We start from the raw sequence: 27,466 nt of genomic DNA, 5'->3' as shown, positions 1-27,466 counted from the left end.
CATGACGAAAACCAGGACAGTGCTCTGGAGACCTTCCACACTGGCTACAGAAGCTGACTGGACAGTTCACATCACCCTGCAGGGACACATTTCATGTCTCTGTGACTAATTTGCTCTCAGCTGATGTTCTCTCTGTACACAACTCCAGTTGACTTTCCCCTTGGGCTTTGATAGCAACAAATTATCATCTTGTTTGTCTCAAACACCCCTTTTATTCCTATTCCAAAGGAAATCTCTATCTCCAAACACAAGCCAGCATTTCCCAAGCTTATCCAAGGTGCTCACAGATATTCAACAAATTTAAAATCTGTATTTATGCATCTATCAATATGAATAATCCATTAGAATGGCCTCTCTCTGTCTGATAAGCAGTGCACTAAAGACTCCTGGGAAGCAAAACTGAACCTGTTTTTAGCTCAGTGATTTTGGAATCTTGCTGAGCAGAGTAAAGTACACATTTCTTCTAACAATCCTCCTGAAATTATTTAAGATGCTTTTTGTTATACACACACAAAAGCTATAATCTACTATTTGAACACAGACATTAATGCCTAACAAGATTACACATCCCTTGCATAGTTTTCAAATGCCGTCATAGTGCCTTTGAGTTTTGCAAAGCTCACAGAGTTGGTTGACACAAAGACAACTGTGGTAGCAGGAGTAGCAGACAAACTACAGATATATTTACTCACATATTTCTAGGATCTGCTTCTGCCCTGTCCTTTAGCATCAACATAAATCCATAGGAAATGTGACATCTCCACTCCTTGGGGGCCTCTACCCACGTGTAAGAGGCATCCTCCATTAAGCAGTGGTAATTAGTTTCCTCCCCCAAATTTCATATCCATCTCTAAAATACCTTAAGTAAACAGTGCATTCAGAAAAAGTAGAGACAGAGCTTGGAGAAAGGATGGTCGTCTTGCTATGGTCCAGCTTCATCTTCCACTTGGAGACTATGGGTTTTCCCTATCATGCATCACTAAGCCTCCCCTTTCCATGATGTTTTGGCTAGGATCAGTTTCTAATCCTTTCAAATCCACTAATATCACTGAGCAAGAGAGACAATGGGTCAAAGAGAGCAGAGAGCAAATGCTAGAACATGTGACCTACTCATTGCTCATTTCCTAAACTTGAGATTCTTCTTCCTCTGTGTTTGTAACTAAAAGAAAGCACCGTTTCTAAGGAGAGAAAAGGGCTCAGTTCTATAGAAATGAAATGAATTTAGGTTTTTATCAGTCTATCAGATCCTGGTTGCTTTTTAAATGATTTAAAATTATACCTTCCCCATGTTTTGAAATATAGGTACACATATATATCTACACATATGCATACACATTCCTATACATATGAATAGATACACACATATGCTGGGGGTTTTGTTGTTGTTGTTTTCCTGAGGTATTTTCTTTCTTTTTTCTTTTCTTTTTTCTTTTTCTTTTTCTTTCTTTCTTTTTCTCTTTTTTGTTTTTTGGTTTTTCGAGACAGGGTTTCTCTGTGTAGCCCTGGCTGTCCTGGAACTCACTCTGTAGACCAGGCTAGCCTCGAACTCTTGAACTCAGAAATCCACCTGCCTCTGCCTCCCAAGTGCTGGGGTTAAAGGTGTGCGCCACCACCACCAGGCCCTGAGGTATTTGACTATAAACAGGATTTGGTCCTCTTGAAGTTTAAATGTATCAAAGCATGATTTGCATCCCCAAAGTATACATCTAATCTACTCTGTGCTTTGATGGGAGTAGGAGAGGATCAGAACTCAACAACTACTCTAACTTAGAAACAAGGTGACTTTTTCTATGAGCACAGTCACATACCTCTGTGTGCACGTGTGTGTACGGATGCATGTGTACATGCATGGGTACATGAATATGTGTGCGCATGTGTGGGTACATGTGTGTGTCTTTTTACAGAATAATCTGGCAATAGTTGTCTCTTCACAATCACAGGTTCCACAAACAACCATGGGTTAAAAATGTCTTTAAGGGCTCACCAGGTGAAGGTGCTTGTTTGGTAAGCCTGGCAACCTGAGTTTGATCTTGGAACCTATATAATGGTGGACAGAGAGAACCAACCCCATGAAGGTGTTTTCTGTCTCCGTACATGTGCCATGGCATGGCTACATGCCCACATTACACACACACACACACACACACACACACACACACACACAAATAATACACTAAAAGATTTTAAATTCAATTTTTCAAAAACAATAAAAATATTTACATTTAAGACAGCATAGTACAACAACTATTTGCACTTTGTGGCATAAAGCACAGAAGAGACTGTGATATGCTATGTGTGTGCGATGCCCCATTTTATACAGGGAACTTAAGTATCCTATCATTTTGATGGCCACAGGAATCCTAGAACCATTTGACCCATGGATACCGAAAGATACTTGCTCAAACAAAATGCTGTAAAAATATCTGTGTCTTTCAGTTTTCACCTCAACTCTTAAGAATGCCAAAGATGCCTTATGTTTAAAAAACTTACATCCTTAAAATTTTTAAATATCTTCTGGGCAGTGGTGGCACACACCTTTGATCCCAACACTTGAGAAGTAGAGGCAAGTGGATCTCTGAATTCAAGGCCAGCCTGGTCTACAGAGTGAGGTCCAGGACAGCCAGGACTACACAGAGAAACCTTGCCTTGAAAAACAATATAAATAAATAAATAAATAAATAAATAAATAAATCCATTTAGAAATGATAATGTATCAACTTGATGAACTGTTATGCAATAATTAAAACCATGGTATGGGGAACACATAGGCAATTACACATTACTGACTTTATGTGAATGCATTGTTCTAATGTTGCATATACAGAATAATTGTGACTATGTAGAAAAAATCAGATGAAAAATAGCCAAAAGAAACAAAACTGGCTACAGTTACTTATTAAATGGAAGGATTAGTTCCTCTCTGTGTCTCTTTTTCAAGACAGGGTCTTGCTATATCGTCCATGATGGTCTTGAGCTCACAATCCTTCTGCCTCAGTCTCCCAATGGGCTGAAATCACAGGCATGAATTATGACATCCATCTTGTGTTTTTGTTTCTTAATGTGTTTGTATTATGCTTCTAGGTTTATATTTTCTAACTGAAACCAGTCTAGTAAACTCTGGCAATAACTATTTATACTCAGAGTAACCAGACTCTGATTTGCAGCAAGAGAGTGTCCACCAGGACTTAGGGACTTAGGAGGATCCTTCCAATAGCATCCAGAAGGGCCTATGAGATTGGCTCAGCAGGTAAAGATGCTCACCAACAAGTTTGCTGACTTGAGGTTGGTTAGAGAAGCCATGTGGTAGAAGGAGAGAACTGACTCCCTCAAAATTTCCTCTGATTTCCATATATGCGCTGTGATGTGGGTGCTGAGACAGACAGATAGACAGACAGACAGACAGACAGACAGAAACACACACACACACACACACACACACACACACACACACACACGAGCATCCTTGTAGGAGGAGCTAAGGTGGGAGTAGTTAGGAGAGGAAGAGGAGGAGTAAGGAGGAGAAGAGGAAAAGGAAGAGGAAGAGCTGGAGAGCGCAGAGATGTAGGAGGATGGAGAACCACACAGGTATGGAGAGTACTCGTGGGGAACAACTTATAGACTTATAATTAGGTTAGCTAATTGGGATACAACTCTGTTTGTATGGGCATCTTGTTATTAATCATCATCAAACATATAAAGCCTTTGATTAATCTATAAGAATTAGAGTCTCATTCTCTTACTGGGCCTGCATGGATGGTGGAATGGTCTGGGCAATGCCCTGCCTTGTGGAGACAGTGTGGAAGATTGGCAGAGCCATCTCTCACGCTGGCATCTAGTGGGTGGCAGGGCTGGTGTTTCTGGTGGGCCAGTTCTAGCTGCAGCACGCACATGGCCTCAGGCAGAGAAACATGGCAGCTGGGCTAGGCAGAGCCACTGCAGCTTAGATAGTTGGATGAATCCGAGGCCGATTTTAAAAAATTACCACAACACATCCTGTAAAAAATTTAACTGAATCACTGGTCTCTACATAGTATAAGTCATAGGGAAAACATTATAGTTGAGTATATTGTAGCAGGGCAGGGTGTTTTAGTTTGTGAATCAAAAAACACATTGTTAAATGTTCACCAACATTGCTCCTAGGAACGCCTGTATGCCACTCAAAGTGTGTATGATAACTAGTACTCCCTTATGGAAAATATGCTATCAAATATTCTTCTGAGGCCAGGCATAGTAGCACATACCTTTAATCCCAGCACTCAGGAGACAGAGGCAGGCGGATCTCTTAGTTCAGACCAGCCTATTCTGTGTAAGGAGTTCCAGGCCCTCCAGGGCTACACAGTGAGGATCTGTCTCAAAAAAAAAAAAAAAAACCCAACAAAAACAAAACAACTCCACTCTTTTTCTTCTGACAGAAAGCATATATAATGACCAATTGATATAAAAGTAGTTGTTTCTTGGTGTCCATAGACATTGGTTCTAGAAATCCTCCTAGAACTTGCGTATAATCAGGCTCCATATATAAAATTGCCTATATTTGCATCTTGCCATACATTATACTCTTTAGATTGCCTGAAATATTAATACATGGTGCATGTAAGTACTACACAAATTGTTATACTGTGCTATTTAGGGAATAATAATAAAAAATGTTGGTACATGTTTAGTGTAGGCAATTTTTTCCCTAAGATTTTGATCTATGGTTGAATCTACAATAATGAAACACATAGATATGGCTGACTGTATTGGCTGTCTAATCCTCAACATATCATGAAGTTCTTATTTCCCAACTGAAAACTAAACTTAAGGCCTGGTTTCCTTACATCCAGAGGCTTCCCTAGGATTTAAAGATAATTTCTACCATAATGAGAACTCAGGCTGTTCTGAGAGAGTAAAGACATACTTGTCTTGTGTTTAATAAATGCTGTTGTTGTTTTATTATGTGAGGAAAGCTCTTTGCACTTCCAGGGTGCATTATGTACATATTTTTTTTTTATTTCCTTCCTATTCCAGAGCTACTGAAATTGGGGAAAACCTCTTTTAAAAATTCTCCCTCATCCTCAAAAAGTATGAGTTAAAAGAAGAATGGTCATTATATTTGGGTCTAACGACATCACAAATGATGAAAGTGGGGAAGTCAGCTGTGTGGTAAATATTTCCCTAGCTTTTGATTGATTTAAGAATTTATTCATACGAGTAATCCTTAAACACTTTAAAAAATTATACTCTACCTTTTTTTTAAAGTAAAAATTATTAGCCAGGCATGATGGTGCACGACTTTAATCCCAGGATTTAAAAAAGAGGTGGTCAGATCGCTGTGAGTCTGAGGCCAGCCTGGTCATCTATATATCAGGATCTAGACCAGCCAGAACTATCAGAAGATGCTGTCTCAAAATAAATAGATAAATATAAAGTAAAAAGTATTTTCTGGTTATATCAAGCACAAAAACCAAGCCCTTGGAGTGCCTGCTGATAGATTATCACAATCACACATTCGCAAACTTCATTCTGTACTTGGCTCTAAATGGTTGCTGTTGCCTATGAACAACTATTTCAGGCTTTCATTAAGTCTAATTTAATGCTTGCCTTAAAAGGTCTCCATCACCCAGCTGATGAGTGACATTTTTTGTGGTAGTGCTCTATTCTTTTATTACAAAACCATTAAAGAGAGAATACAGTATGTGTCATTTGTACCTTGATGTAAAAAGGTCGCTCTTTGAGGTGGATAACCTCTTGACTCTGATGAGATGTATTTTTACAATGAGAATGCCTTGGGTTTTCAGTGGAGAAGTGACAGTCTTGGCAAAATGAAGGGCTTGAAATAGATCAGGTTGGCTGTAATGGTTTGTATATGCTTGGCCCAGGAGTAGCTCTATTAGGAGCTATGGCCTTCTTGTTGGAGTAGGTGTGTCACTGGGGATGTGGGCTTTAAGAGCTTGATCCTAGCTACCTACAATCCAGTCTTCTGCTGTTTGCCTTCGGAACAGATGTAGAATTCTCAGTTCCTCCTGTACCATGCCTGCCTGGATGCTGCCACGCTCCTGCCTTGATGATTCTGGGCTGAACCTTTGAACGTATAAGGCAATTAAATGTCCTTATAAGAGTTGCCTTGGTTATGGTATCTGTTTACAGCAGTAAAACCATAGCTAAGACATTGACCAAAAATAAAGTTTATCCACCTCAATGTTTCCTTCTCTAGATCATATACAAAGAAGTAGTGGTAGAAGCAGACTTGTTAGAAATAACTGCAATGAAGCCTTCCCATGAGCATGGCAGTTAGACAGGTTAATAAGGGTGGAGATAGGCTGGTGGGCCTTAGTAAGTTTCCTCACTTGGCTGATAGAAACAGGCATGCACCCTGCACCTGGCCTGAGAAATGCATCTAACCTAGTTCCCAGCACATGCCACCAAGATTTGCTGCTCATTTGCCTCAGGCTCAGAAGGCCACATGGCCTGGTTACAGTTCCACTTAGAAGTTACAGTTCAAGCAGCTAAGTGATTTCTCTCATTTCTTTAGGGAAAAAAAGCATGATAAAAATTTGATTCTAAGAAGCCAATGGAATGTAATGCTAAGGAAGCCTTTGGTGTTTGCAGTGGTTGGCTTGGGAGAAGATCTGCCATGATGGTTTCCTAAGAGGAGAGGGCAATGGGAGCAGAAACCCAGAGCCACAAGGTTTTATCCTGCTCTCAAATTCACTCCAGATTCCAGCACTGGTTCAGCTACATGGACACCAAAACCTGCAAGGATGTTTGTTTCTTTAGTGCATCCCCAGAGAGAAAAAATAGAAATCTAGCAACTACTGTGGTGGTTTGAATACGTATGGCCTTCATAGACTCATGTGTTTGAAAGCTTAGTCCACAGGGAGTGGCACTATTAGGAGGTGTGGTCTTGTTGGAGTAGGTGTGGCCTTTTTAGAGGAAGTGTGTCACTGTGAGGGCAGGCTTTGAGGTCTCCTATGCTCAAGCTACGCCCAGTGTGGCACACAGTCTCATTCTGCTGTCTGGGGATTAAGATGCAGAACTCTCAGCTCCTTCTCCATCACCAAGTCTCCCTGCACACTGCCATACTTCCTGCCACGATGATGATGGACTAAACTTCTGAAACTGTAAGCCAGCCCCAATTAAATACTTTTCTTTGTAAGAGTTGCCATGGTCGCCGGGTGGTGGTGGCACATGCCTTTAATCCCAGCACTTGGGAGGCAGAGGCAGGCAGATTTCTGAGTTCGAGGCCAGCCTGGTCTACAGAGTGAGTTCCAGAACAGCCAGCACTAAACAGAGAAACTCTGTCTCAAAAAACCTAAAAAAAAAAAAAAAAAAAAAAAAAAAGACTTGCCATGGTCATGGTGTCTCATCACAGCAATAAAACCCAATCTAAGGAAATTACCTTCTTTTAGGTCAAAGCAGCTGATTAGTCCCTAGCACAGTTTTTATTTACAGCCTTAATACAGCATCAAAAGGATTTGTCTGTGTCCTTTATTTCCCACACAAGACTACTGTTTCTGGAAGAAAGTTTACGAATTTTCTAAGTTTCCCACCTCTTCCCTGACTTCCATGATGTTCATTTTTTTTTATAAGTTCAATGAGAAGTTTAGATAATATATTTTGATCGTATTCCTACTCACACTTTTCTTTTCCACCTAACCTCTCACATACACACACTTCTTCCTTGAACCAATTTGTGCTCCTCAAATATTCTTAGATATGTGGTCTGCTACTGGCGTATGGTCAACCCACAGGGGCCATATCCATATAGAAAACCCACTCACCTTCTCCCATCATCTACCAGAGCTCCTCAGCTAGTGGTGGGTTTTCATGTCTACCCTCCTCCACTCTATGCTGGGATCTTTCTGGCATGAGCTTGCACAGGTCTAGTGCATACTACCACAATTGTTGAGTACTTACGAACAACTGTTCTATGTCCAGAAAACACTCTTTCCTTCCGGCTATCCACTAATCCTGACTCCTACAATCTTTCCATCCTCCTTTTCCACATGATCCCTGAGGCTTGGAAGGAGGATTTATGATATAAATGTCCAATTTAGGGCTGAGAATTCTGCAGTATCATTTTCTCTGCAACTTGATGAGTTGTTGAACTACTACAAAAAATATTTTCTGATGAGTGATGAGAGATGCACCAATCTATGAGTATAACAGTAAGCCATTAGTTGTCAGTTAATACTAGATCTATTTAGTAAAGTTACAGTAATAAGTTCTCCCCGAGGGCTTGCACTTGTCTAGTCACAGGTTCCTGGCCCCAGTAATGGTACTAGGTATATTTTTCATCTTGTAGAGCATGTCTTAAATCCAATCACAAAGTGGTTGGATACTCTCATAGCATTCATGTCACTACTCCCTGCAGTGGGCACAACTTGCCAGAATTGTCATTGATGTAGCTTGTATGGTTCACAGCTGGGTAAGAATAAAAGTTACTTTCCTCCTCCGGTAACAGTGTAACATCTCCCAGCTCTGTGAAAGCTCCATCCAGAAAGGATGGAGTTTCCAAGTGAATACCAGTTTGATTTCTCCATGCTTTATAACTCAAGTATGTGTTGTCTTCAGCAATAGGGTATGACCATCAAGTTCTGGAGGGTAATCAAGAGCATCACTTATCATCTGTAATGTTTGAGGGGTCAATGGGACCTCACTGGCCAACAACTTCAAACGAGGAAACCTAATAACAAATACATGTGGAGAAAGTAGAACATTACTCACTGCTGGTAGGAGTGTAAGCTGGTGAGACCACTGTAAAAATCAGTGTGGAGGTTGCTCAAAAGGCTACAGATAGATCCACCACATGACCCAGCTACACCCTCTTGGGCATATTACCCAAAACACCTACCTATATTCTACTATAGAGAACCCTGTTCATGCATTTTCAGTGATGCTCTATTCAGAAGCCAGGAAATGGAAAAAACCTAAATGGTCATCAACTGATGAATGGACAATAAAAAATGTGGTACATATGCAAATAGAATGTCATTCAGCTATTAAGAAAAGCCAAATTACAATTTTTTTCATATATATGGCATTGTATGTATAACAGTTTCCTCTGAGGTTGAAACATTTCATGACTCAGAGAAACTCCTTAAAGAAGAAAGTAATACAAAATAGCTTCAGGAAGTCCTTGAAACTGACCAGAATCACTAGGCCCCTCCCTGCCAGAGTAAGTAATAAAAGCTGCAAATTGATTCAGAAAAGTCAAGCTGCAAAGAAGACTCCGAGTCAGACCAGCTGGTTGGAAGATGCAAAAAACAGACCAGCTGCCTGGAAGAGGTTTAGACCAGAATCACTTAGAAAGGGCTCTCTCCAACCTGTTGAGCTATCTGCAGTCTGTGCATGTGCTAGAGATTCCCAGATTTTGTGAGCTGTCACCCATGCTGGCTGGGCTTTGGTGATACAGCTATCTTTGAGAGTAACCCCTCACTCCTGTAAGTAACTTCAATAAAACTCATTGGTTCACCAAGTTGGACTTTGGTGGTATAGGACTTTGGTCCATTGTGGGCTCCTTATCTGGGGTAAAGAGGTGAGTATGTTGAGTCTTCTCAGAAGTTTTGCAACAAAACATGAATTGAATTGGAAACAATCATTCTTACTGAGATAACCCAGACACAGAAAGACAAATGTCCCATGTGCTCACTCATCTGTGGATGTTAGCTTTGAATCTTCAGATATGTGCATTAAAGTTAGAATACCCATTTGAAGTCAGGAAATTAGTAAGGGGCCATGGAGAGGGGAGTGCTTTTAAGGGTAGGAGGATAGAGTTCAGTGGTATAAAGGACTAAAGGGGAATTATGGAACAGGAAGGGTTAAATTGTGGTAGGAGATGGGAAGACAGGGTATAGGACACACACACACACACACACACACTACAAGTTTAATAGCGTTACCCTATAAAGGGGCAACACTGGCCCTCCTATACTCCATGGGCCACAACTCACTTTGACAGCAAATGCTTAATTATACCTCAGTTTTTCCTGGACCACCTCTTCTACTTTCAGTGGCCGATCATCTTGTTTTCCAGTGATGAAGACTTTCCACTTCATTCTTCCTACTTGAAGCTGCATTGGTCATGGTAGCCATTAGCACAGGTGGCTTCCTTCCCAAGCTTTGAGATGTACTTCAAGCACAAATTAAACACAAAATGCATACAGGGAAAATATCTTGGCATTAGTGCTTCACCTTGATTATGTATTCATATAACAATATATCAAAAAGAGTAGATTAAGTAAAGCAGTGTTAAATTAATTTCATTTTTAACTTGGATACTAGGTAATGTGCCTTATTTTGTCTTCACTAGTCATCCACCCCTTACTGTATACTAGAATTGCTTGAGAGCTTTTGAAAATGACTTTTTGTAACCAGCATACTTAAACACAGGATTCCTGTTTACCACTCCCACACTGCTTTCGTATTGTTCTCTCTCCCCCCTCCCTGGATAAACTCTTTTCCTTCAAGCTGTTTCTCCCTCTCTACCTTTCTTTTTTCACTTCTCTATTCCTTGGCGTTTCTTCCAATCCTTTCCCTGTTCCTTATGATTTCAACACAAACAGGCATCTGATAAACCTCTTCAAAAACTCCCCTCTGTCAACCACACAAGCTCCTAGGCTAGTCATTTCTATTTAGGAGAGATACTTGTTTTCTTAACCAATAAACAAGTGCTTTTGTGAACCCTATATCTTGTGTTGGGGGAACAGCTTCTACAAGGTCATGGATGGTCCCCAACTCCCTCTCATTTAAGGGGTCAATACTCCTTGGAGCCTTGTAGCCCTAAACTCATCTGTAAACTGGAAAAGTGGGAGGGTATGAGATGGAACAAGAGGGTAATTTTTAGAGGCTAGGATTAGAATGGGCATAGCCTTCCATTCATTTTCCTTTTGCCATGTCTACTCGGTGGCTATTGTGTGGTTAGAGTTTTGGTAATGGGCACAAGCTAGGGTCATCTGGGAAAAAGTAACCTTAGTTGAGAAAATACCTGCATCAGTCTCTTGGGGGCAGTGATTCTTGATTAATAATCTATGTGTGAGGGCCCAGACCACTGTGGGTGGTCCCACTTGGGCAGGTGGTCCTAGGCAGTATAAAATAGCAGGCTAAGCAAGCCAGTAAGCAGTATTTCCTCATGGTCTCTGCTTCATTTCTTACCTCCAGGTTATAGCCTTGAGATCCTTTCCTGATTTCCTTTGATGATGGAATAGCCTATAAGTAGAAACAAACCCTTTCCTCCCTAAGTTGCTTTTGGTCGTTGTGTTTTACAGCAATAGAAAGCAAAGTAATACAGTGATCCATATTACAGTAACACAATAACACGGCTAAACAGAAAAGAGGAATACCTCATTTAGTGGTGAACAACCACCATGCAACTGATATTGTTCTTTTGTTCTTTTACTGATTTCTCATGCTTACCTACCACATCTCCAGCTCATGCTGTACATGCCTTCTTCTGTTCACCAGGGCACCTATCCATGTATTCACTGGGACATCTATCCATCTATTCATTGGGATACCTATCCATCCATCCATCCATCCATCCATCCATCCATCCATCCATCCATGATCCATCCTTACCACTTTTGGCTGTCTTTCATCCTCACCTTTCTTGAGTCTGCCTAAATGACCAGATGTCATACTTACAATGTTCCCAGGAGTCTGATCACTGTTCCTTTGCATCTTCTATGGCACTGTCACTTGGCAATACCTTAACAGGCCTGGCTGCATCTGGACAATGAATATGGCTGAGCACAAAGTCCCAGCTATTCTCACAGACCCTGCTGCTTCATGCTCAAGTTGTTGAACATTAGTGAGCTGATTTGTCAGGTAACTAGACCCACTCCCCTAAAATGGATTATCCCACCCTCCCAAATGTCCTTGCACTACCTCATCCACTCTCTGTATGCCTTTGATATCACTTCCCCAGTTATTACTTCCAGATGACAAGCTTACTTTCTGCTTCACAGAGAAAATTGGACTATAAGGGGTCCAGAGACTCACATCACTATATCAAAATCTGTATATGCTGCATCTACTGCATCCCATAACAGTTAAAGTCTGTAAAGTGCCCATATATTCATAGATCTCACCCCCTCACAATCTCTTCAGAGCATCCCCCAGGCAGCTCTCTTTCTGTCTACATCATTGATGCCTCATCTCACTGAATTTCCTCATCATTATACACAAATGTCATCACTACCTTTACATGACTGGTGATGATGAGGGAATGATTGAAGAACAGGTACACAGACACACAGACAGAAACATTGAGGTCAGCTAGTCAGATGCACACTCTGATGGAGCTGCACTAACTATAGAGCAACCAAAAATATCAGTGAGCTCCGGGTTTGACTGAAAGGTCTAACCCAAAGAGTAAGGTAGAAGAGCCATGGAGGAAGATTCCAGATCTCACCCTCAGGTCTTCACAGATATCAGGACATATATGTGCTTCACGTACCCAAACATGCACACACAAATGCATACACACACATGTGAACATGCATGCACACATGCATGCATGAACATATGCATAAAAGAAAAAACCTGGCAGAAAACTTGCACTCAGTTTCCTCCAAGACAGATGTGCTTCACAGTGTCTCCTCTACCTGGTCTTACTTCCAGCTGTGGGGAGCCCTCTCTCCCAGGTTCCTATAGGCACTACTTCACTTGTCTTCTCTCTTCCTTGTGCCTCAGCCTCCTGAAATCCTCCCTCAGTGCTTCACTGCTGTCCATACTGGTCCTTCTAATGCAAGTCTTATCCTTTCTCTGCTCTGGACTCCAATGGCTTACTGTCTTCATGTTAGAACCCCTCTCAAAATGACCTACAAGTCTCACAAACTCTATTTTCTCTTTAATGCCAGTCCCCCATTCCTCCACACTATGGAGTCCACCCTGAAACTGTATCCTCCATAAACAACCGGCTTTGCACTGTGTGGTTTCTCTGCTAAAATATTCTTGTCCCGTACACCCAAGCAGCAGACCTTTGGTTTCTCCAAGAACATATTCAATGGGCCACCTTATCTTTCAGAAATAGAGATATAGTTCAATTGTAGAGAGTTTCTTTAGCATTCACAAGGCCCTGGATTTGAACTCCAATAATGAGGGAAAGAAATGCTGTGGCATTGTATCACATTCTAACATTTTCTGATTAACTTACCAATTTATTTTTGCATGGTCTGTCTTTCTCTTCCAGAATAAGACTCTAAGATGGCAAGGAATTCCCAACACTAACAGCCATGCACAGTAAACACGTTGAATAACTGAATGAATGACCTCATTCTTTAATGTTCCTCAGGCCAGTGCTGTATACCCAGAGGCATTTAGTAAATTTTCTCTGCATACGAATATTAAGCCATTCTGTAACGTTTATTTTAAATTATTATTTTTTAAAGACTATCTAAATCTCTCAAGCCAAACAAGAAATGTTATATCTTTTTTGTTTGTTTGTTTTTGTGGTTGTTGTTATATGTATGAGTATATTTTGTGTGTATGTGCCCATGTATATGGAGGTCATAGGTCAACCTAGGTGTTGTTCCTTGGGAGTCTTCCATCTTTTTCTTTTGAGACAGACTGTCTCACGGGAATCTGGAACTACATGGTTAGGCTGACTGCCTAGCAAGCTCCAGCACAATCCTTGGGTTGCTCTTTCCAGCGTTGGGATTATAACACATGCCACCATACTCAGCTTTTAATGTAAATGTTGGAGCTAGAACTCAGGGCTCCTCATGCTTGTGGGCCAAGTGCTTTTCCCACCTCCCCAGTCCTGACTCATTTTAATATTGAAATACTGCAAAGGCATGTGAAAGAGTCCTCTTAATCCCTCATGCTTGCTGCCCTACACAGCTGCATCTGGCCAACTAACAGAGGCCCTTATCTCTGGAGGCTTCCTTCCTCTAGCCCACAGGTTCTCAACCCTCTTGGAGGAGATGAATGACCCTTTCACAGGGGTAACCTAAGACAACCAGATAACACAGATATTTGCATTATGGGTCATGGAGGAGAGAGGAAAGAAGTAAGAGAGATCACTCTGGCTACCCTGAGTAAGAGACTTCACTGTTTGCCAAGCAGTGCCCCAGATGTCTGGATTTGTTTCAGTGGCAGAGTGGAGCTATGAACTGCAAAGGCATCCTCTTTACAGATGAGAAAACTGAACAGGAGAGAGGCTGAGTCATGCCCAGGTCTCACAGCTGGCAAGTACCCATGCTGGGATTCAGACTGTCTGAGTGACTTCGGAGTTCAACTCATTCCTTTATGTTATTCATTGACTATCCAGCCATTGATGGAACCCCGAAAAATACGTCTTGTAATTGCTACTTGAAGCTCTTCCTCCACCCCCTTTTTAACTTCTTGTTGCAAAATAAAACTCAGTTTAGAAAATCACACAAGGCACAGCTTAGTAATGTATTACAAAGAGAGTCCCCCTGGCCCCAGTCACCCTCAAAACACTGTGTGGTGCCCTATTCGGGTCAATGCCTTCACTCCTCACAAAACCATTCTGACTTCCAAAGTACAATATGCTCATATGTTCTTGCACTCTTGGAACATGAAGGTGTGTCCCAAACACCCGAGTATTTATCTGTTCACAGCTTTGACTTGTCCGTTAAGTACCTCCTGTTCAACAGGCTCCCTTTCTTAATACTTACTGGGCATTTGACCTGTAGACCTTCTACCATCTGCCCCTGATGGTTGCAAGGCCTGGCACAAATCACCATGTTTTCTACCTTCGAGACTTCCTCAAATAGAAGCTGGTAAGTCTCTGGTTTGGGCATTGGCAAGACCCTAGGTGGTGATTTGTTCTCTCATCCCAAGCCATGGGATGTCTGGTTGCTTCTCTCTTTCTCATGAAAGCGAGTGTAGATGACCTATGCCAAGTTGTGTTCACTCAGACTGGAATACAAGATGGTGTGGGATCCAGTCTTTTAATTTCCTTCCCGTTGATAGTCACTCTATTGGAACACACTCACAAAAAGAGCTTTTTCTTTAAAAACACACAATTGGAAACCATAATATACAAGCAAAAGACCAGTGAGACAAAAACAAAAACAAAAAAAAGCAATATGAGACAAAAAGTCTACAAAAATTCTGTTGAGCTTTTTTGTGTTGGCTACTTACTGCTAGCTATAGGATCTTCCCTTAAGTATGGTTAATATACCCCAGTAAGACGCCATTGTTTTGTTTTGCTTCATTTCATTTTGTTTTGTCTCTTCCTTTCCTTTCCTTTCCTTCCCTTCCCTTCCCTTCCCTTCCCTTCCCTTCCCTTCCCTTCCCTTCCCTTCCCTTCCCTTCCCTTCCCTTCCCTTCCCTTCCCTTTCCTTTCCTTCTCTCTCTCTCTCTCTCTCTCTCTCTCTCTCTCTCTTTCTCTCTCTCTTTCTCCCCCTCCTGCCCCCCCCTCCTCCCCTCCCTCCCCCTCCCTCTCTCTTTCTTTCTTATTCTGTTTTTGTTACAGTTGCCTGTTTGCTTTCTAAAGAGACAGAGAAAGGACATGGGTGCAGGTAGGTGGGAGTGGGTGGGTGGGAAGGATCTGGGAGGGGTAAGTAGGGGAGAAACTGTGATCAGAATATATTGTATAATTTTTTTTAAACATTTTTGTTAAAATGTTAAATCCGCAGATGCTCAAGTCCCTTACAGGAAATTCAAGGCGATTACACAAGCTGTGCACATCCTCAGAACTACTTCAGATCATGCTGGGTTTAGTTACAGCCCAAATGCAAACGGTGTACTGAGTAAATGGCTGCTCCCTTGCATCATTAGGGAATGAGTACAAGAAATAAAGCAAGACATGTACAAACTGTTCCTTCTTCTCCTTCTTCTTCTTCTTCTTCTTCTTCCTCATCCTCTTCCTCTTCCTCTTCTTCCTCCTCTTCCTCTTCCTCCTCCTCCCCCTCCTCCCCCTTCTCCTCCTCCTCCTTTTGTTCTTCCTTCTCCTTCTTATCTACAGATAATTAAATCCACAGATATGAATCACAGATAGAGGATCAGATGTCCCTTTAGGAAATTTTTTCAAATTAGTTGATGAGATTCAAATAATTACAATTATTCTTTTCAAATCCCCAAATTTCCCTTTTTTGGTCAGTAGATATTTCTTCAAGTCAACTCCTGAGTGTTTCTGATGTGATCTTATGGTTCCTAAAACCTTCCCCCGACTAGCTAGCAGGACAAAATGAGAAACATCTTGTACGTTTCCATCCCAAATCAAGAAATGTCCATTTTTCTAGCATTTTTTAGGAAGTACTGGCACCTCAGGACCATGTCTTTATGCTAGGGATGCCTTGACCCCTGAATTGGTCATTGCTTTTGAGCCTTGTAGATAAATGGAAACAGAAAATCCAGGCATGAACATACTACATATCTTTTGCGTGTCCTCACTGCTAGTCTAGAGTCCCATGAGCACAGCTCGCTATTTGACATGCAGAAGCCCACCTTAATGTTTAAAAGGCTTAGGGAGAAAGGGAAAAATTCTTCGATTCCATTAGAAAATCATTCCATGACTCCCTTCAGTGTTCTCTCTCTCCTGTCCCCCTCCCTCCCTCCCTCCCTCCCTCCCAGTTTTGTTAAGAAGTGTCTGCTATAAAGATACCATATTTGATAGTCCATTTTGGCTTTCCAAAAACCATAACCAAATAGTCTTTATGCACGTGTGTGTGTGTGTGTGTGTGTGTGTGTGTGTGTGCGCATGCGTGCGTGCGGTCTGGAAGGTTTTGCTGGAGATATAGGCTGCCTCTCAGAAGAAAAGTCAGCCCACCCACACTTTGCCCTTACACTGAAAGCTGGCTACTTGCATGTCTAGACTGAAGAATGCTCTGTACAGATCAGATCAATAACAATGCACCTCTTCATCAATGGAATTAACAAGTATGACCATGAATCCTAATTTTGGCTGAAATAATAGGCTATAAAAGAAGTAGAAGAGATTTGGAGGAGCACTAGATTAAGGAAGGATAAGAAGCAGAAACAAAGGACGGCTTCTGTAAGTCAATTTCTCTTCCATGCTAATGGTAGCTGAAGAAAGACTGCTTTAAGACAATGTGCTCAGGAAAGCAGGCCCAGTGGCTAAGCACCGCAAGGCACAACTCATGCAAAAGTTTTGCATGCTGCAATGCACTATGTAAACAAGCCAACTGTATTATTTAATTAAATTCAAAACTACTTCTTTTATAATTATCTTAGTCAAGTCTCTGTGCCCCTGCATGTCCTTTTCAAATGAAAGGCACAGGAACTTGAGCACCCAGGCTGGCTGCCTCAGCGTGCTTACAGGGACAACAAGGGGATGACTGTGATCATCATTATCTTCATAAAAAAAAAAAAAAGATCTGGAGGTTGAAATGAGGCCAGTCTCCTGGACTTCCCACCAAGAGAAAGCACAGGGCACAATCTTCATAGGCACACAAGTGCATACATGCCCTCCATTGTTTACTGGAATTCAGGCCACAGGGAGTTTAAATAGACAGGCAGAAGGTCTCAGAAAGTTCTAGAGAGTGTAGTATACTGTAGTGGGGTACTGGGTCCTTGAGGAGCCAAAAAAACCAAACCAAACCAAACCAAACAAAACAAAAAAACAGGTATGAAAAATATGTGTGCTATGTCAGGTAAACTGAAAAACAAATGAGAGTTTTTAAAGACATAAACCAAAGAACGTGATGTGGACAGGTCTTCTTTAAGCCTCTAATTATGCAGCTTTACGGGTGGAAATCACAGCAACACTGAGCTAGTCTAAGGAAGAGACTTCCTTGGGTGGGATGGTGATGAAGGACTTATAAAATACGTGGGCATGCTGTGGCTATGGATGGGTTAGTCTGGAGTCTTTCAGAACATCACTTTCTGTAGTCTGGAATCTCTGACTTGTTTGGAGCAAATCTTTTTCAGAATGCCATGAGAGTGCCCCTCCCACCTCAGTCAGCAGAGACCACTGTCTGCACTTACCAGGAGAGGTTCCCCATGGAATTTCTTAAATCAATTGAGAAAGAATTGGTGAATGTGTGACCCAGGACTCTAAAACAAAATCAATTTACACAATTTACTGAAATTTCCTCCATTGTTAGAGGAATAGCAAAGCAAATGTTGGAAACCTTGGCTTAGAAAACAGATTTTCTGCACTCTTCTAATGCAATGCTAACATGAGAGACAATCAAGGGGAAGGGATGTGATCAAACCATGTTATATGACATAATTAAATAAAAATAAATTAATAAATAAAATAAAACATATCCATGCACATGTATGCACATACACCCACACATACATACATACATACATACATACATACATACACAGAGAGAGAGAGAGAGAGAGAGAGAGAGAGAGAGAACAAACAATTGGGGAGAAAAACTGCCTAAATTTTAAAATATTAATATCAGGGGTAAGTTGCCTGGCCTCAACAGCAGCTGGTTTACTTTGGTCTCCTCTCCCCCACTCCCCATCTCCCCCTCCTCCTGTAGGAGGAGCTAAGGTGGGAGGAGTAAGGAGAGGAAGAAGAAAAGGAAGAGGAAGAGTGAGAAAGGGCAGAGATGTAGGAGGGATGGAGGCCAGTGTTCACGTGTCTGTAGCAGTCAAAGGTAATTGGTATATCTAGGTTGGGTATTGGGTTACACTTCTGATTGTATGGGCATCTTGTTACTGATCATTACCAAATATATACGCTTTTGGATAATTTAAGCATTAGAGTCTCATTTTCCTACTGGGACTTCGTGGATGGCGGGATGGTCTGGAAGATGCCCAGTCTTGCAGAGACAGCATGGGAGCCATCTCCCACGCTGATGTCTCGTGGGTGGTAGGGCTGGTGTTTCTGGCTGGCCGTTTGTAGCTGTGGGCGTCCACGTGGCCTCTGGCCAAGAAACATCTCAACTGAGCTAGGCAGAGCTAGGCAGCTTAGATAGGCTAGACCAGTGGCCCATTTTATATAATTTTATATAATTACTACAACATCCTCCCTCTCCTCTTTCTATTTTTCTCTCACGATTCAACTTAGTGTTCCAGAATGCCCTTTCCTTCCTTCCTTCCTTCCTTCCTTCCTTCCTTCCTTCCTTCCTCTCTCTCTCTCTCTCTCTTTCTTTCTTTGTCAAAAAGAATATAAGCTTGCTACCCAAAGTAATTGTCAACATGAAGATCCCTGTTCCCAGTGCAGTACCTTTGACCCTTAGCCCCAGGAATGCAGTCTTCCTGCCACTACAGAAGAGCCACAGAGATGTGGGCCTCAATGATGCTGCATCTTACCTGCTTGGGTGTGTACCCACAACCACTTTTTCATGGTTCTCCATCTTTACACTTCCATCCCCATCACCAGCTATTTCTCAGTTTCCTTGCCAGTAGCCATGAGGAGCTGCTGCCTAAATATCTGACTCCAGAGTCCTGTTCATGTGTCCAACAGTCCAATCCTGTCTCCTGACTGAAGGTCTTATCTACTCACAGTTCCTCACAGGTCTAATAGAAATCAACAAACTGGGTTGTGGCTACCATCCTTTCGGGTGGGGAGAGAGTCTAAAGTTGCCTTGCCCTGTGTCATGGGCTCCAAGTATGTCTGGAATGTAAGGACATAAAAGAAGGGATTGTGCTGTAGGAACAATCAGAGGGACGCTCCAGAGAAAGGGCTCCTGCAGTTTCAGGAGGGTTTCTTCAGTGTCTATAGCTAGAGAAAACTGTCCTTTCACAGTAAAAGAAAACAAAACAAGACAAGAAGAAAAAAACAGAACCAGTGAGAACCTGCGACTCTATTCACTGAAGTGATACTTGGACAAAAGCTATACAGGAAAGAGGCATGCTCAAGCTGGAGAAAGGCATGAAGGTCCTGGAACTAGACCAGGGTTTGAAGAAGTAAAGCCAGTTTCCAGTCATTGTGAGTCCCACCTGGACACAAGCTGTGGCTGGCCAGTGTTTGGTTCTGACAGTGTTTTGGTTCTGAGTTTTTTTGTTGTTGTTGTTTTGGTTTGGTTTTGTTTTTTTTTTTTTTTTGGCCTGACATGAGTTTTAACTTTGTTAGATCCTTCAAGATATTCTTGGATCCCTACTGTGTATTCTGATGTGAATATCTGCATGTCATCATTAAAACATTAAAAGAGCCAGAAAAAAAAAAAAAGAATGAGATGAGCAGCTTTGGACTTGGGTTGAACAAACAAGATATTTAAAGCAAATCAAAATAATCTTATGCATAGATACAGGGAGGGGAGTGGGTGTACTTCTTTGTGTGGCTGGAGAAGCCCTTTGTATGGAGGGCCTGCATTCTCAAGACCATTTAGAATGAGAGGAATCTCAGAAGATGAGGACCATTTCTGAGAGCTGTAGTCCAAAGTCATCAAGTCCACCAAGACAGTTGCTGAGACTAAGGATGAAGCACAGCGACCCAGCAAAATAAACCACAGGTTGGAAGAGGAGGAAAAAGGGGGTTGTGGCAAATGAGATACTAAAACAGGTGCCTCAGAAAAGAGAATAAACCAGAAAAGATCAAGAGTGAATAGCCCTACTGTCCGGTGGGAAGAGCCATGAGCTCTGCTCTAGAGGTAAATGTGCTGGGAAGAGGGTTTAAGGCAGTAGGTCTTAACCTGTGGGTCATGATCTCCATAGGGGTTACATATTAGATATCCTGCATATCTGATATCTACATTACAACTCATAACAGCAGCAAAATTACAGTTAAGAAAAAGCAATAACATTATTTTAGTATTGAGGGATCACTACAAGATGAATTGTATTCAACGGTTACAGCATCAGGAAGGTTGAGAAACACTGCCTTAGGGGATCTCAATGCCCTGTATGCCTGTGGATTGAAGAGGCTTTCTGTAAATTCCCAAATCCACAAGAGCACAAAATGCCTCCCAACTGTTAAATCTGAGCAACATATGAGATTAATTTCTCTTTATACTGCCAATAGTTATGAGTTTCCTCATTTATAAAACGGGGATAGGTACTGCCTCAGTTAAGGTTGGTGTGGGCTTTATGGGACTTAGTGCCAGCAAAAGCAGTACCTGCAACATTAGTAAGCATTCTGGAAACAGGGCCTAATAATTATAGTAATTACTATCATCAATATCATCAACACCTGGGGCCATCTAACTTGTAATATTTGATTTATGTGGGTGACTGTAGGCTAGAGTTGATGAGTTTTCTTTATAGTTTAGGGTTCAGGGGAAGTGTGGTCAGAGTCCACTAAGTTTGCACAGACTGGGGCTGTAATAGAACAAGGCCATCTCCTTGTGACTTAAATACAGCAAGTGTGGGAAAATATTGCTTCTGTCTTAAGCCTGTAATCTAGTACTCATGTGAGGGTAGCAACACTCAAATATGCTGCTTCTGATTTTTTTCATATTTTACATTTTATTTATTTATTTTGCACGCATGTGTGTGTGGAGGGGTAGAGGTTGAAAAATGTGAAACTCAGGGGACAACCCACAGGGATTTGTTCTCTCCTTCTACCATGGGGACTTTGATCATGCTTTCTACCAAGCCCTAGGCTAAAAAGAGAACCCATCAGGGATTGAACTGAGGTCATTGGATTTGGTGTCAGGCACCTTTGCCCTCTGCCATCTCTCTTGCACTTCTTCATAATTGATGGTGTATACTAATTATAATTTAATTATAAAACAGTTAAATTGTGAAATTGTATATTTATATATAATTTACTTTGGTCATATTTCCCCATATTACTCTCTGTGCTTCTTTTCTTCCTACCAGCCTTTTCCTCTTTGCAAATAATCTCCCCTCTGTTTTCATGCACTCGAGAGAAAACACACAGTATTTGCCTTTCTGAGTATGGCTTCTTTCACTTAACATGATAATCTCCAGTCCCAGTCCCATTCACTTTCCTGCTAACCACATGACTTCATTCGTCCTTATGACAGAATAACACTTCATTGCATAAATACATACCACATTTTGTCATATGTAAATGAGTACATAGGTTGATTTTTGTAACATAGCAATTGTGAATAGTGACACAATCAACACAAGTGTGAAGGTGTTTATATTGCCTGGCAACTTTGATTCCTTTGGCTACATATCTAGATTTATCATGTGGTAGATCTACTTTCAGTTCAATCCCTGATGGGTTCTCTTTTTTAGCCTAGGGTCCAGTGGAAAGCATGATCAAAATCCCCATGGTGGAAGGAGAGAACAAACTCCTGTGGATTATTTATATTATTATCTGTGTGTGTGCTTGCACAAGAATGTGCATGGGCATATGAGGTTTTACACCAAGGCCAGAAGAGGGCATCGGATCCCTTAGAGCTGAAATAACAGGAGTCTATAGTATGCTTGGCTTCTTATGTGGGGGCTAGGATCTGAACTACTGTTCTCATGATTGTACAACAACCCTTTTAGCCACTGAACTATCTCTCTAGCTCCCTGAGTTTAGTTTTTGAGTTTGTTTGTTTGTTTGTAGACAGGCTCATACTCTTTTCTGTGGTGGTGGTATTAATTAATATGTTCTTGCTCCATATCTTAACAAATAAGTAATTTGCTGATACTGCAATCTGGGAGTTGCTGAGATATTCAATTTCTTTTACAGAGTAGAAGCCACTCTGTGGAGGGAAAGGCACGGTTTGATTCAGAATGTAAAATAGTGACACATTTGAGGGTATAGGCTTTTGCTCTCCTTGTAAGCAAATGAATGTTTTTGGTGCTGGAGCTGTGGTCAGTTAAGCCCTAAGATGAGTTCATGTAGAACTGTGTGGTCTGGCCTTCTCACAGCCCAGGTCAGTTCTTCTCTATGAAGATAAAAACTGTTTCTGATCTTCACAGTAAGCGCTCGGAAATACCTGGCCATACATTCTTCAGAGAGGGTAAAATATTCCTTTCCATTCTATGCAGAATAAACAGAGTAATGCTTGCTGATAAGGAGTTGCTCTGGGCCCTAGAAGCAGAAATGCAGAGAGGGTAATGTGCCAAATCATTATGTCAAGTCCGAGGGTGCTAAGTGCAGCAGGGAGGGAGATTGGGCTTCCACTCTAGTTGCCCACTGGCTTTTCGGAAAACTGGTCCTTTCCCCTGCCCAGCAGGGTCTGCCTGTGTGAATATCGGATGGTAGGCCAATGATATGATAGCTGAAGCTGGCTCTCTGACAATACATGAAAAAGACAAGCTAGACTCCTAAAGGAAGGACTTCGGTTACCAGTCACAGCTCTCAATTTTCCTTATATAATTAGCAGGTACTGTTTCTGACTGGTGGGTTATTTTAACAGTGGTTTGCATGTTGGACCCATTGATGTTGAAGTACCTCATACTTAACCCCCATGTAACAGTTAACATTTTAGAGAAAATCTCAAGGGTCAATTATTTACAAATCATGCTTCAGGAATACTGAGGTATTTAGAATTTGAGTGACTGGAACATGAAGGAGTTGGGAGATGTTTGAAGGGATGTGAGTCACAGATTAACTTGAGAAGCACATGATTGAAGAAAACTCACGGGGCCTCTGCTGCCGGATTTCTCAAAGCCCTTGTTGTGCATGTATGGGATTCCATGTGCATGTTTTGTCTTTATACTACGAATTTCATATCTATCATGTGTCTTCCCCGTGAATGTGGGGTCTATTATGTGAGTGCTTGTTATGTGTGTTGTCTTCTACTGTGGGAAACCTTATCTACTTGAACTTCTCAGATGTGCTTCTTAAACTGTGGTTTCATTTGCTGCATTAAAAAAAAGAAAAATCAATGTGCTTTTAGACCTGGTGGGACAATTGCTTGCATCCATCTTTGGTCCTAAGGAAATTGTCTGGGTTTACATAGGAGAAGTACACATAATTCCTTATCAAGTCTGTAGCCAACTTGAAGAACATTTATCTGGAAACTGAGTAAGAAGACCTTGATGTAAATAATGCAGCAGAATGCTAGTTCCTTAGGCAGTGTTCTGAGAGAAACATGGCCCTAGTGATAGGCATAGTGTGTAGACAGCAGGCATTGGCTCTTTACACAAATTATAGACAAGAACATTTTAGAAACTCCCATTCAGAAATGGTCTCAATTTCATTTCATTTTTTCATTTCTGTTTTCATTCTTTCCCATAACTGTAATGTGGACATTGGACAATAGTTCCTAAAACCCAAAGGACCTCAAGTTCATTTCCAGCTTGCCAATACCGTTGACAACAAGCCCAATGCCTTGATTTCCTCTCCTGGCTCATCTCATGCCACAGGCACTTGCCGTTTTCTTTCCAGCCTTTCTAATCTCCCAGCAACACCAGAGGAAGCAATGATAAACAGAGGCAGCCAAGACCATGCTGCCAAGTCCCTCCACCCTGTGTCTATCTCTCCCCATTAAACTAACTTTGTGATTCTAAATCTGGCTCAGCAACCCATTGCTAACATTTTTTTTTTAATAAGCTAATGGAAATTTCATTAACTCTAACACCAAAACAGCTTTGCTTTTAACCCAAACACATTAATTATATCTATTTTTTTAAGACCATCCCAAACTGATCAGAAACTTGATGCAGCTGATGAACTAGAAATGGACAAGAGAATGAATTCCACTTAGAAAAAAAAATCCAGTTAATGAGCAAGCCAGAAGTCTTCAGAACATGGAGTACATAGAGAAAAATAACAATTAAAATGTTTACAGTGATAAGACAAACATGTCGTCTAAGAGCAATAGAAACTGTTCTTCGAAGTGGCATAACTTCCTCCTAAGTTAGACTGTATTATCTGATCCTCCTGATGATGAATTATATATATATATATACATATATATATATATATATGCCAATTTTTATTCCTGTGTTACAGTTAAAAGGCCCAGAAACGTTAAGCAATTTGTCATGGCCAAATGGATGAGATATGAACCTGCCATTTTACACATTCTATCCTGACAGGGAGGCTGTATTAAATTTTCTGTCACTGTGTAACAAATTAGACACTAGGTTAGTGGCTTCAAACTAATATATCCATTACCCCATAGCTTTTGTGGTCTAGAGTCACTAGTCACTGCTCTGGGTCACACGAAAAGCAGACCAGGCATGGGCCCAACTGAGGCCCTTTCTGTTTATCTGGTCCCCTGGTCTTAGCTAAGGGTTATTCAGACTCTGTCAGACCCTCACAGTCTCTTATCATGTGATACCTACTATTTCAAAACCAGAAAGAGACCCTTCTTTCCAGCTTGATACAAGGGAGTCTAACAATAGAATTGGGAGTAGCTAGCCCATAGTCTGCCTATATTCTGTTTGCTAAAAGCAGCTCAGGGTTCTGTGAACTCTCAGAAGGAAGGAATTTATACAACAGTGACTCACTAGGGTTTGTCTTTTAACTGTGCCTCTATGTGTACTAATGTCCTGTTTCTGTTTTCTTTCTTTAGTTGATGACTATTATCTACCTCACAGGAGCATCAAAGCATCAAGCTGAAGTTAACTTGTATGCCTTTCCACTGAATTAAACTAGACAATACGGACTCATAAACCTGAGGTTTTCATGTTTACAGGAAATCTGTAATTTCATTGTTGAGTAATTTGAGGTCAATGTTAAATGAATTCCTAGTAAATGAAGAGTTTAGTTGAGCACTTGACTCTAAAGATCATTTTTTCTGTGGGCACTTTATGATTAGTGAAGTTATTTCAAAATAACTAAGGACCATTTGAGAGTTGGGTTATTCCAGCTAGTAGCCACACCAACAGAGGATGATTTTACAGTAGTATCAGGCAGAAATGAGCCCCTTTATAAAGATTGTTGTGACAACCTCCAGAACGGATATTTATAGTCTTCCAACTGCTCAGAGGTGTAACCATGGATGGGCTCACCGAGGCTCAGCTCTTCCTAATGCAGAATTACACTGGCTGTGCTCAGCAAGTCCTTCAAGGTTACCAAAAGGACCATATGCAAATTATCAGCAAAACATAAACCTTCATTACAAAGAAGCATGGAGGTAAATTCCTTCATTACAAATTCCGAAGTAGGAGATAAGATCTGGTCTTACCTCAAGTATTCAATGCACCCAGGCTTGGAAACATCCAGTGCTGCTTGCTTACAATTGCTTCAGTCAAACCCACAGCGATCCATGGAGTGGCTGACCTCTAACCCTCTCTGTGGTCATTTTATATTGCATGTTCTCTTCAACAGAGGCTCTGGTGGGGTCAGTTAGCACAGCATGGAACACAATTTCTCCCAGCCTCCTAAGATGATTGGTTTCCTCACTCCCCACACAGGGTGGGAGTCAACTTCCGAGCCTGGTCTTCAGGTGGTAGTAAGTTAAGAGGAACCTCTGCTGCTCCAAAGTGCCTCATCACAGCTGATTAGTGATCGCAGTACAATGGCAGAAACCATGAGGGCTGTTCAATTAAAAGATGAGGTGTGAGTAAGGGCCGTTACAGATGTCTCAGTCTGGGTAGATAGTTCAGTGGATACAGATGCTTGTTGCCCAAGCCTGACAAGCTGAGTTTGGATCTCCAGAACCCAGATAAAAGCAGGACACAAGTGTCTGTAACTCTGAATGCCTCTTTGGAGCTCTCCATATAGGGAAGCAGGGACAAGAGAATCTCAGATGCTGATGGAAAAATGAAGGCCAGCATCCAGAAGCTGCCCTAACCTCCATGTATGTATCTCCATACACTCACCTCTCTCTCTCTCTCTCTCTCTCTCTCTCTCTCTCTCTCTCTCTCTCTCCTTTTCCCTCTCTCTTTCCCTCTCCTTCCTTCCTTCCCACCTTTGATCCCTCCCTCCCTCCTTCCCTCCCCCCTCCCTTCCTCTCTCCCTCTATCATGTAAGTATGAAGCTTGCCACAGAGTGCTCCTTCAACAGAAACTGAACATCCTGTCTGAGTCCTTGACCCTGGATGTTCACTCTCTGAACTTGTGAGGACATAGCTGACAAAGCCATCCATTCCTTATTATCTTGTTCTGGCAGTCTGTGTTAAATAACACAGTTTGAAAAGGGAGTATTCTTCATAGAAAGAGAGGGGGGTACAAAGGCCTAAAACTTAAACAGAAGCTAGTGATTAAAAATGAGAGACAGGGAGGAGAGAGTGAATTCTAGCAAGCCCCAGGAAGGTAAAGAGAGAAGAGAGTGAATGGTGGCAAGCCCCAGAAAGATAAGAGGATTAACCAGAGGGAAAGCTGATGAGTAAGCTAAGGTGTATGGAAAGAATTTTAAAAGACAAGAGTAAGCAACACTCATGGTGGCAGTGAACAGAAGGATTGTTGCCAGAGTGAGGGTGGATGGGGAGAGAAGCATGCTGGTCAAAGGTGCAGGTTCTAGTAAGATAGGATGGGTAAGTTCTCCTATACATTAGAAACATGATCAGAGGTTAGATCTTATACACCCCCATAAAATTTGAGATAAGAGGAATGCTCGTTTGCATGATCTAGTTATTTTATAAGGCAACAGAATCAAAACAGTTTTAAATCCTAGCTTCACAGCAAGAAGGAAGTGTTCTGTTTGTGGTTGTTGTTTTTTAACCTTGGCCAAGTTAAAGGTTACCATGCCTTACCACACACCTTGTACCTGTCAGAGGAAGCCCCATGTGGAGCTGGGATAAACAACACTCTCAGGCAAGCTGCCTGGGAAGGGAAGAAAGAT

This window comes from Grammomys surdaster, unplaced genomic scaffold (genome assembly GCF_004785775.1).
Source record: "Grammomys surdaster isolate TR1022 unplaced genomic scaffold, NIH_TR_1.0 127, whole genome shotgun sequence".
Classification (NCBI taxonomy): Eukaryota; Metazoa; Chordata; class Mammalia; order Rodentia; family Muridae; genus Grammomys; species Grammomys surdaster.
Note: the sequence above shows the minus strand (reverse complement) of the source record.